The following is a 12,330-nucleotide window of genomic DNA, read 5'->3' on the forward strand; positions in this document are numbered from 1 at the left end:
GGAAAGTAATAGAATCATTAATTAAGAATATCATTTTTAAATTAATTTTAATCACACCACAAACTGGTCAGAAAATAAGATTGAAGAGGTTTCATAAATACTCTCCTGTATATCATATCAACAAATTCCATCTTCACATGAAGCAAATTAAAATAGACTGAAAACAAAACATTTCAAATGAGTAAAGATATATTCACAATTCATCTCTTCTTCTTTTTAGTTCTAAAACAACCCAAATGTGTTATTACCACTGTAAGTCATGTAAAGAAAGCCATTTTCGTCTTTATTTTCCTCATAAACCGCAGACATCATAGAAGCTGTAACACAATACAATAATTCAACAATAGCCTATTTAGAGATTCAGTATAACTCATTATAGCAGTTATCAATCCCAAATTAATAACTGACTTGTGAGTGACAGAATGTTCTTGAAAAAATGAAGATAGCTTTTTCAGGGCTCAATTTGATTCTCTTCCTCACCACATACACAAATTGACCACGCAATGTATAGTTTGCGTCCACGCAATTTATAACAACATAGTTGTAGTATAGTGATACTTATTATCGCTTTTCATACAAGTGACTAGGCTTCAATTCTGTTTTACATTGCGACACATTGTAAAAATAAATAAAACAGTTACTTGGAATCGAGGTCATTTATTTGACATACATGAATAAGTACCACAACTACTTTGTTTTAAATTATGTCGATGCAAACTATATTCTACCTTCATCTTGCGCCGGACGCAAACTAACTCTTACCTCGACTGCTGCATTGCCTTCTATTGAAACGACCTATTCGACACCATTGTCCTCCACCCGACTTGTGTAACTCATCTTTTGTATCAGCTGCTACAATCACCTTGCTATAGTTGAATGCGTGGTCTTGTGGTCCGGCGAGTTGCTACCGTCGCCTTGCTACAGTTGCATGCGTGGTTTTGTGGTCCGACGAGCTGTTGGAGTCGGGTCTCGCGGGGAAGCGGTCAGCCGGAGGATAAGAGAGAAAGAAGAAATGAAAAAATGAGGGAAAAAGAGAAAAAAAAACAAGTAAGAATAAAATGGTCAGAATTATTTGAAAAAAAAATATATTTGTAAAGTTATTTTTGAGATGACCCCATTCTAGGATCCGTCAAATATTCAGATACGTACCTTATGCCATTATGATTTATTTATATTAATAATTTTTGTATGCCATTATGATTTATTTATTTTAATAATTTTTGTATTTTATTTTTCAGTTATTACTTCAATAATTATTTGTGAACATGAAACAATGTAGACTTTAAAGAAAGAATGGAATAATTAATAAATATTAGTTATATATTATTATATATATATATATAATTAAGTATAAATTAATTAAAAAAATAATAAATAAATTAATCATATTTACAAAATCAATAACCTAATTCATTTATTCAAATAAATAATTATTATATATTTTTTAAAATTTATAAATGTAAATTCACTTAATTTTCCAAATCTTATAATAATTATTTATAAATTTGTAAATTTTTATCTTTATAAATATAAAAATATAAAAATTTAAATAATTTAAAAGTTTATTTAAATCAAACTTTTTAATTCAAAATATTAACAAAAACTAATGCTCAAAATGTGTTCAACTTACAAATAAGACAAGTTACAAGAAAAGATGTTTGTCCACTTCAGTGGATAATTTTAAAAAATGGCTTACAAAATTAAAATAACCAGCTGTTTTGGTTATTATTGATAAAGTTTTCTTTCCAAATTTTACCATATAATAAATGTGGGGATGATTATTTTTTTTTTTATCATATTATCTATCTATTTTTTTTAAATAATCCAAGTGAAGATTTTCTATAAATCTATTGTATTTTATTTATTTTATCAAATATTAAATAAATATTTAATCATTCATTTTAAATAATCAATTTTTTAATCAAACAAAATTTAAATTTATAATTCAAATATAACCCCAAATTCAAATAATTATAATTTGATTCTCTTAAAATGTATGTTGTGTGTGCATGATTCATGTTTTAGCTTACTGAATTATGAAGGTCAGTTCTAGAATCATGAAACATTTCTAGGATTAGTTTGTACATTTACTGCAAGTGAAACTATTAACCTTGAGATAATTTGAAAACTTAGATTTCAAATAAATGGCATGCAAGTTTAACAAATTTTAACCTAAAACTTGAATGTTTAGATATGTAAGTGTAGACGTGAGACAATTTGAATGTTTAGATGCAAATCACTTTAAAACATTCAAATATCTCAAATAATCCTGATCCATTTATTGTTAAAGTTGTTAAACTAGTTATTATGATAAAGAATATCTCAAGATTTGTCATACAATGAAATTATATCTTGTCTGTACCCATCATAGAACAAATAGGTGCAGCAATTTACTTCGAATATGGCAACATATTTACAAAGCAGTTGTTCAAGACTTCAAGCAGTCATAAGGTCAAAAAAGAAATGAGCCCATTTTTGCCTTTAACATATACCTTGATTAGTTTATTTAAAAATTGGTGAGCAAACATGTGAGACTAGAGAATTCAGGAAAATGATTTACCATTAAATCCTCGTAGTCTTCTTTTTGCTCTAACAAATAGTTAACAGCCAATTCCTCGTTACGATCACAGGCAAGGAATGCCTCAATTACAACGGCTCTGTCAAATCCCATTGCCTCAAGCTGCAAATGGAGACCACCTCAATAGTACAACACGACAAATTTGTGAAAAAAATGAATGAAGAGATTAAAGAGAAAATAAATTATCCATACACGTGCAATTGCTTCCTGCTCTGTTGGTGTGACACTGATAGAATGGGGCTTTTCCTGATCAGCATGGTCGAACATATCCCTGAGAATTTAGTAACCATTAGCAATAGAAACATAAATAACCATAAAAGATTCCAAATAGGATTCTCCAAAAGGTGTCATTGTTTGAAAATAGATCTTAGTTAAAAAATTATTGGATATTTCTCATCTGGATTCAGATTTATATCCAAATCCATACAATGGCGGATGCACTCAGCGGGCTATAGTGGGCAATAGCCTAGTGTGATTTTTATTTATATATATATATATAATATCTATTATATACATTTAGCTAAAATTTTCTATCTCTAAATATAATATCTTATATAAGAATATGATCAATCTATAATAATATATATATATATATATTATATTATTATATTAAATTATATTATTATATTATATTTTTTTATATTCACACTTAAACTTTCATATTTTTTATTTATTTAGAACATAATCAATTTAAATTTGTATGATTGTTTAATTTAATTTCTCTACAACTATCCTTGGTCTCTCTTTTGAATCTCTCGGTTAGTTTTCTTTACCTTTTCTCAATTAATTTTGTTTATAACATAAGATTGTATAAATTATATATTCTTTTTTTAATTCTATATTTTTGTTAATAGGATTACAATGGATAATGAAAGGAGTAAAAAAAGAAAGACATTACTGTCGTTTTTCAAACATAAAGAAAATTCATCTACATCTACGGTTAACGAGGTAAATCTTCAATCTTATACATCTAATACGGAAGAAGAACAACATGTTTTAAATTTTTCAAGGTTAAAATTGATCTTAATAATCTTGAACGAGATCCCGCAATTCGGATTCCTATATGGCAACATCCAATAAATCAACAAGATGAAATTAGGCGGTCTTATATTAGAATGGGTCCGTATCAACCTAAGTTAGATGAGTATCCAAGAACTAAGTTTGGATCATAAACTCAGTATCGTATATTTCAATATTCGTGGTTTAAAAAGTTTCCTTGGTTAGAGTATTCTTCATCAAAGGATTTAATATTTTGTTTTCCTTATTTTATTTTCCAAAAGAAATCACCTATTAATCCTTCATTCACTATTGATGGATTTAATAACTGGAAAAGGGTTAACGATGGAGTTAAATGTCCACTTTTAATTCACGTGGGAGGTCCTACTTCCTCACATAGTAATTCAGTGAAATGTGTTGAAGATTTTATGAAAGTAAGTGGACATATTGACAACATATTGAATGCCCAAAGTTTAGATGAAGTTCAGAAAAATCGATTACGACTTAAGACGACAATTGAGAGTATTCGATGGCTTAGTTTACAAGCTTGTGCATTTAGAGGTCATGATAAATCTTCATCTTCTAAAAATCGTGGTAATTTTATAGAGATGATAAAACTTATGGGTCGATTGAATGTTAATATTGGTGATATAGTATTAGAAAAAGCTCCAAGAAATGCAACATATACTTCACCAACTATTCAGAAAGAAATTTTGCATATTTTTTCAAATAAAGTAAGGAAAAAAATCCGTGAAGAAATTGGAGATGAGAAGTTCTGTATTTTAGTTGATGAAGCTAAAGATATTTCAAATAAAGAGCAGATGTCAATTATTTTGAGATTTGTTGATTGTTTGGGTATTTTACGAGAGCGTTTCTTTGATATTGTTAATGTTCCAAATACTACTGCTTCAACATTAAAGAAGAGCATATCAGATGTTCTTTCTCGACATAATTTGAATGTCACCAATATAAGAGGGCAAGGGTACGACGGTGCTAGTAAAATGTTTGGTGCTTGGAATGGACTTCAAGCTCCATTTCTTCGAGAGTGTCCATATGCATATTATATACATTGCTTTGCTCATAGGTTGGAATTAGCATTAGTTGGAGCTTCTACAAAAGAGATTTATGTTTGGCTATTTTTTTCAAAATTATTCACCATTTTTAATCTTATTGGTTGTTCCTCCAAATGGCATTCTGAGTTACATTCTGTTCAAACTATTGAAATTGATCGTATGATTACTTCGGGTGAACGGGATACTAGTAAAGGAATGAATCAAATTGGTAATTTACATCGTAGTGGATCAACTCGATGGAGCTCTCATTTTGAATCTATTTGCAGTTTAATTGATATGTTTGGTGCAACTATTTCTGTTCTTGAAAGTATTGTGGAAGAAGGATCGTCTAGTTCTTTACGTGGAGAAGCATGTGGTTGTTTGATAGCTTTGAGATCTTTTGAATTTGTTTTCACACTTTATATGATGCAAAAAATTATGGGAATTACAAACCTGCTTTGTCAAGCTTTGCAAAACAAATCTCTTGATATTATAAATGCCATGGATCTAGTATCAACTACTAAAGCACTACTTTTCAATTTTAGAGAAGAAGAATTTGATCATCTCCTAGAATACATGCAAATTGTTTGCACACAACATGACATTGAAATTCCGGATCTAAATGCTTCATACAAAAGTGCAACAAGACGTTCATGTCAACAAAAAGATTCGTTGACAATTCAACAACACTATCATTTCAATATCTTCAATTCAGTGATAGATTTTCAACAAGAAGAGTTGAATTCCAGATTTAGTGATGAGGCAGTAGAGCTCCTTAAACTTAGTTCTTCTTTGGACCCTAAAGATAATTTTAAATCATTTAAAGGTGAAGATATTTGCAAATTGGCTGAAAAGTATTATCAAGGAGACTTCAGTGAACAAGAAATGCATTATTTGAGATCCCAACTCCAGCATTATAAAATTGATGTTTCTCGTAATGAGAATTTTCAAAATATGTCTTCCATCATTGAATTGTGTCGCAGATTAGTTGAAACAAACAAGTCATCAAATTATAATTTGATTGATAGATTGATTCGACTTGTTTTGACTTTACCAGTTTCTACTGCCACTACATAAAGATCATTTTCAGCAATGAAACATGTGAAAACTATTCAACGGAATAAGATGGAAGAAGAGTTTTTAGCCGATACTATGATAATTTATATTGAACGAGAGCTTGATGAAGATATTGATTCAGATTCTATAATAGATGAATTTTATTCTATAAAAAATAGAAGGTTGCAACTTAAATTAGGGGTGGCCAAAAAATCCGATCCGAAAGATCCGATCCGTTGATCCGGCCAATCCGATCCGAAAAAATCCGTATTCGATGGATCAGATTCGGATATCGATCCGATCCGATATTTTTACCGGATTTCCGGATCGGATACGGATCGGGCAAAAAAAAACCGGATACCCGAAACCGATCCGATGATATTTAAAATTTATTAAATAAATAAATTTAAAAACAAAATATTATAAAATAATTAAATATATATCTCTCTCTACCTTTCTTTTTTTTTCTTTTTTTTTTCTCTGTCTGTTTACAAATTACAAACCCTTTCAAACGGGTTTCTTAATTCTTACCTTTTAGATAATCAGATCTGTTTCTTCTTCTTCACATTTTCCTTTCTTCTTCTTTCTTCTTCTTCACATTTTCCTTTCTTCTTCTTCACATTTTCCTTTCTCTGTCTGTTTCTCAAATAGTCATTAGAAGCTGCCGGAGTTGTTCTTCTTCACATTTTCCTTTATCTTTCTGTTTCTCAAATCCTCATTAGAAGTAATGTTTTCCATTTATGCTGTAACTTGCAAATTTGTTTTCCATTTCTGCTTCTTCCATTTCCAGATCTGTTTTTCAGTTCCTACTTCGTAGTGTTTAAGTATTTGTTTTCCAGTATCTATTTAAGTATATGTTTTTCAGTTCTTAGTGTTTAAGTATATGTTTTCCATTTTTGCTGCTGTAACTTGCAGATCTTACTAGTATTTAAGATCTACAAACATGAGTGAGAAATCTATGTCTGAGAGAAATTAAATACCTATTTCTTCAAGTCAAAAATCACTAAAGCATCCTACGTCTAGTGATGTTTCTTCTTCTAGTTCTATCTGTGATAATAAGAGAAAAAGTTCTATTTGGTGGTCTCATTTTGATAGAACGGATGATATAAATTATTTAAAGTGCAAATATTGTGCTACAAAAATTGGTTGTGCGGCAAAAAATGGAACAACTCCTTTAGCTAATCATATCAAGAGATGTAAGCAACTTCCTGTTAATATGGATAAGAAACAAAAACTTATGGGAGTTGAAACAAAAACTATTGTCCGTGATGATGGTGTGTTTGAAACAATTTCTCTTCCGTCTTGTTGGCAATTTGATCAAACAACTTGTAGAAAGACCCTTGCTAGGATGATTATTGTTGATGAGTTGCCTTTTGCTTTTGTAGAACATGAGGAATTTATATACTTCTGTAAGTGTTTGAATCCTGCATTTTCAATTCCATCACGTCAGACCATTACTAGAGATTGTTATAGCTTTTTTATCGAAGAAAAACGAAAGTTAAAAGCTATTTTAGAAATACTCTCTTCTCAAGTTAGTTTGACAACCGATGCATGGACTTCTGGTCAAAATTTGAGCTATATGTGTCTTACCGCTCATTTTATTGATGACAATTGGGTTTTGCATAAAAGGATCATTAATTTTTGTCCTCTTGCTGGCCATTCTGGGTATTTGATTGGTCGAAGTGTTGAAAAATGTTTGATTGATTGAGGACTTAAGAATATTATGACTGTAGATAATGCTAGTTCTAATGATTTGGCAGTTGATTATTTGAGAAAAAGACTTAATCATTGGGAATCTAGTATTTTGGATGGAAAATTTCTACATATTTGTTGTGTTGCTCATATCTTCAATTTGGTTGTAAAGGATGGTTTGAAGGATATTGATTTATCTATTATGAAAGTTCGTTCTGCGGTGAGATATGTTAGATCTTCTCCTTCAAGACTTCAAAAGTTTAAAACTTGTGTAGAAGAAGAGAAGATAGAAAGTAAAAGTCTTGTTTGTTTGGATGTTGAAACAAGATGGAATTCAATATATTTGATGCTTGAGTGTGCTGTGAAGTTTAAGAAGGCATTTGATAACTTGATATTTAGGGACTCCTCTTACCATAAAGAGATGATAAAGGTGGGTGGAGGTCCTAATGATGAGGATTGGAGAAGGGTTAGTCATTTCTTACCAATTTTGAAGGTTTTTTATGATGCTACTTTGATGTTATCCGGTTCTCGTTATGTCACTTGTAATAGTTGTGCACAAAGTGTGTTTGCCATTGGTTTAGAGATTTCTAATTTGTGCAAAAATGATGATGAAGAATGTAGGAAAATGGCACAACAAATGAAAGTGAAGTATGATAAGTATTGGGGCGACATTCTTAACATCAATTATTTGATATTTATCTCTATGTTACTTGATCCAAGGCATAAGATGCATCTAGTTGATTGGGTTGTGCGTAATTGCTTTGATGATACCAAAAGCACAATCTTGAATTTGAATGTAAAGCTTCTTATTGATGAAATGTTCAAGCTCTACACTTCTTCAATGCCTCAAGAAGATAAGCAAACAGGTTCCTCTTCAAATAGTCCATTGAAAAATAGGAATGAGAATCGTCAAGGGGAAGTTATGGATTTTGTAAAGTTGTCGACTTCAAGGTTTCAAATGGATGTTGGTTTTGATCATGCTCAAAGGAACAAATCTGAGTTGGATAAGTATCTAGAAGAGTCACTTGAGAATGATTATGAGAATTTTAATATTTTGTCTTGGTGGAAGGATAACCAAAGGAGATTTCCTATTTTTGCAAAGATGGCCCGTGATGTACTTGCTATACCTGTGACAACTGTTGCTTCTGAGTCGGCTTTCAGTACCGGGGGTCGCGTCCTTGACTCATTTCGTACTTCTTTAACCCCGAGAACAGTTGAGGCTCTTATTTGTACACAAGATTGGGAACAAACAACTAAGGCTGTGATAATTGAAGAAAATTTAGCATCATTGGAGCAACTTGAAGAAGGTTTAATCTTTTAATTGTTTTATTTAATTTTAATTGATTAATATGTTTTTAAATTTACTAATAATGATATTTATAAATTGTTCATTGTTGATTTTCGTAGGAATGAAAGATTTAACTACAGAGCAACCAAGCTTTATAATTGATGATGAGAGTTATGACTTAAGTCTATCATACCAGAACTAGAAAAATGTCAAGGTACATCATCTTGTAATGTTTGATTGAATAAATCATTGTGGTAAAATATGTGAAGCTATTGTGCTGTTTTTTTTTATAGAATAAGCTCATAAATTTTGGGACTCATTGAAGAAGAAGCCACTAAAGTTGATGGAACTTCCTACAAGGTTGCAGCCTACAAGTATTATAAAATGTTGAGTCACTTGGGTGGACTAATGTCTTTTTGTTTTAAAAAAATATTGATTTCATTTTGGTATTTGAATTATATTTTTGATATGTATTGTACTTATGAGTTGAATTTTAAGATTTTTAATGAACAATTTCAATTTTCTAGCATATGAAAAAAAATCGGATCAGCGGGTATCCGGTTGGCCGATCCGATCCGATCCGGTATTTTCGGATCGGATAGTGGTCGGATACCGGATCGGATACGGATCACAATTTTTGAAAAAAATAAAAGCGGATATCCGATCCGAAATATCGGATCGTATCCGATCCGTAGGTTTGGCCACCCCTAACTTAAATAATATGTAAAAGTTTGTTAAATTTTATATATTTTCTTGTCTTATTTTTACATTTTTAATAATACGAGATAATTTTTATATATATAAATTTGTTATTAAATCGGGTATTTCGTTCATTTCTTAGATCTTTTATATTTATTTTATTTTATTAGGGGTATTTATTGATAAATTTAATTACTAAAAAATTAAAATCAGCCTAGTCAAGAAAAAAATCATGGATTCTCCCTTGAATCCAGACATAAAGTTTTTGAGTTCATTGATTTTTGATACATAAATAACTATGAGATCTTCCCCCTATTGATCATTTGTAGTAAGCTACAAAAATGAATGCACATATCAAATTCAATTGTAGTGTTAGTCATAATATACTGACCCTTCAGAAACGTCACTAGGCTCATTAAGCAGTTGAAGAAACTCTGTGTGATGCTCTTGTATAAGCCTTAACAGTTGTGGATTTTGCTTCCCAAGCTCCTGAAGCATGGGCTGCAAACGGAAAGAAGATATGATCTACCAACCCAAAAACCCATCTAAATAAGCATTTTTGCAAAACAGATTATCAAAAACACACCTGTAAAATTTGTGGATTTGATTGAACCATAGTGCGTAATGCTTGGAACTGAAAGCCAAATTCACAAAGAACCCATTAAAAATAAATTGTGCCAGCATCACAGCAGGGACCTGCTTAAATGATTTTCATTTTTATAAGTTTTTAAAGTCTCATTAGATGACTGAAAGTTGTCAATCTGGGTACTCTAAGCTTTGACCAAGGCTACCAATTACCAGTACAATTTCTATTTTGGGTTATGCATCCAAAAATCAAAATGATCTAAAATATAATTTGATCCTGAGCAAGAAAAAAAATCTCTATATCAAATGAGGCAAAAAAATCACTATTATTTGGATCATGATCTAGAAAATGATTTATATATCAAAAAGAAGTAATAAAAATCCCACTATAATTTGGTTGATCCAAAATAATCATGACGCAGAACAAATCATATACCAAACGAAAAAATAACTTTCAGTTTTAACTTTGTCGATTTTCCAATGTAACGTGACAAATATAAGTTTCCAAATGGGATGAATGAAGAGTAATCAAAACCTGTTGGTTGCTTCTGAGAAAAACAAGAGAACTAAGTCCATCGTTGCCACCGCCAGAAACTACTTCCTGTTACATCTTAACCATGCAATAAAAAGAAAAAATATATAGAGGACAAAGGAAGAAACTGAGAATGCTACCTGCGGAAACAAGTTCAGTGGAGATGAATTGGGTGCCCCGATAGAAGAAGCATTAGAAACTGTGCCCATTCCAGTCCCTTCCAAGGCAACCTGACTTGTAGGAAAGTGAGGCTCAGGGACTGCAACTTCTGTTGTTTCTGGAATTCCCTACAATGTTAATAGATATATCAATATCTCACGTGCCAAAATAAACTAAAATTAACAAGTTCAAGGGCATACTGGATTTAAGTAATCTACAGCTCGCTCAGGATTGTTGTAAGCAGCTCGAAGAGCTCGAGTGACAGTTTCCTTATCCCAGTTGCCACCCCCATATCAATTATTTGTTGAATGGTCTGCTCAAGATTACTAGAAGCAACCAAGTTTGAAGCTGCGTGAGTATAGGTATCAGATGATGAACTGCAAAAGCAACATAGTACCATTGTAGAAGTAGCTCCAATATTTATCTACATAATTTAGAATTTAATTGTTGCATTTCTAGTAGATAAAGGACTGTATTTTATAATTAAGTTTTCTTTTCTGAAATGAAGAACTATCTTTATTCTCTCAAAAGAGAATCTATATTTTATAATTAAGTTTTCTTTTCTGAAATGAAGAACTATCTTTATTCTCTCAAAAGAGAATCTATCAGTCTAAAAGCATTCTTTTTGTGGAACACATTCACAATCCGATATTCCAGATCTGGCTTACTCCACAAAGATTCTTCATTCCTCCTCATCATAACTAAGTTTGGAGATGTGTCTTGATCTCTATTGGTATCACCGATCCTATCAGAAATGCAAATAATAAATTAAATAAAAAATAAATAAAAGATTAGGATATCGTCATATTTATAATATATTTAATAATTCCGCCGATAATTGGAGTGTAACTAAGTTTATAATTATCATTTTTCTGGGAGAGTTTAGAATAATTAACACTTTTCTTAATTAACACTTTTCTCAATGTTTTTTTAAGTGTTATTTTATTATTAAAATATTTTTCATTCTTAGTTTTTCATATTTGTGAGATACTGTAGTAAATAAGGCAAATTTGGAGTTTCTATATTTTTTTGTTTAAAAAAAGTTTCATATCTCACTTATTTGAACTAACAAGTATTTTTTGTATATTTAAAATTTATTTGATTACATGTAGTCTTAAAATTTAGATCATTACTTGGAAACACCTCTAAACAAAACTTAATTATTAAATGCATTTTTTTTTTATGTAAGTTTAATATTTTATTTTATAGAGAGAATGAAATGATTTTAATCATCACTCTTTCTTATAGATAAGGGGTCTTATTTAAGTGATGTCATCATATATATTAACCATATAAATCTTACTTATTGACTAATGACAATATTAGATATTTAGTAACATCTTAATTTTGAATAATTTAATATTCATTAATGTCTTTTTGGTTAATGGTTTTATAGTTTGTAATAATCATTTTAATTAATAATTATTTTGATTAATTAATCAAGAATTATTTCATGGCATTGCATGAATTATGATTATTGTGATGTTATATTGATTTATTATTATAATTTTAATTTCTGTTCACTCTTAACTTTTTTTCTTTTTTAATTTTTCACGTTCTTGTGAACTTAATGTTCTTGTGAACATAATGTTCTTGTGAACTTAATTTTACATCTTCTTAATTTTTTTATAAACAGTTAGTCGGGATAAACAATTAATTTTTATAATTAAAATTACCCAAACAAAATGGAAAA

The 12,330-nt window shown here is 30.1% G+C and overlaps 1 pseudogene; it reads right to left on the bottom strand.

Annotated features, from left to right (window-relative positions):
• Nucleotides 1-222: 222 nt before the first annotated feature.
• LOC124928584 lies at nucleotides 223-11,037 on the bottom strand (annotated as a pseudogene).
• Nucleotides 11,038-12,330: the final 1,293 nt, after the last annotated feature.

This window comes from Impatiens glandulifera, chromosome 1 (assembly GCF_907164915.1).
Source record: "Impatiens glandulifera chromosome 1, dImpGla2.1, whole genome shotgun sequence".
Lineage (NCBI taxonomy): Eukaryota > Viridiplantae > Streptophyta > Magnoliopsida > Ericales > Balsaminaceae > Impatiens > Impatiens glandulifera.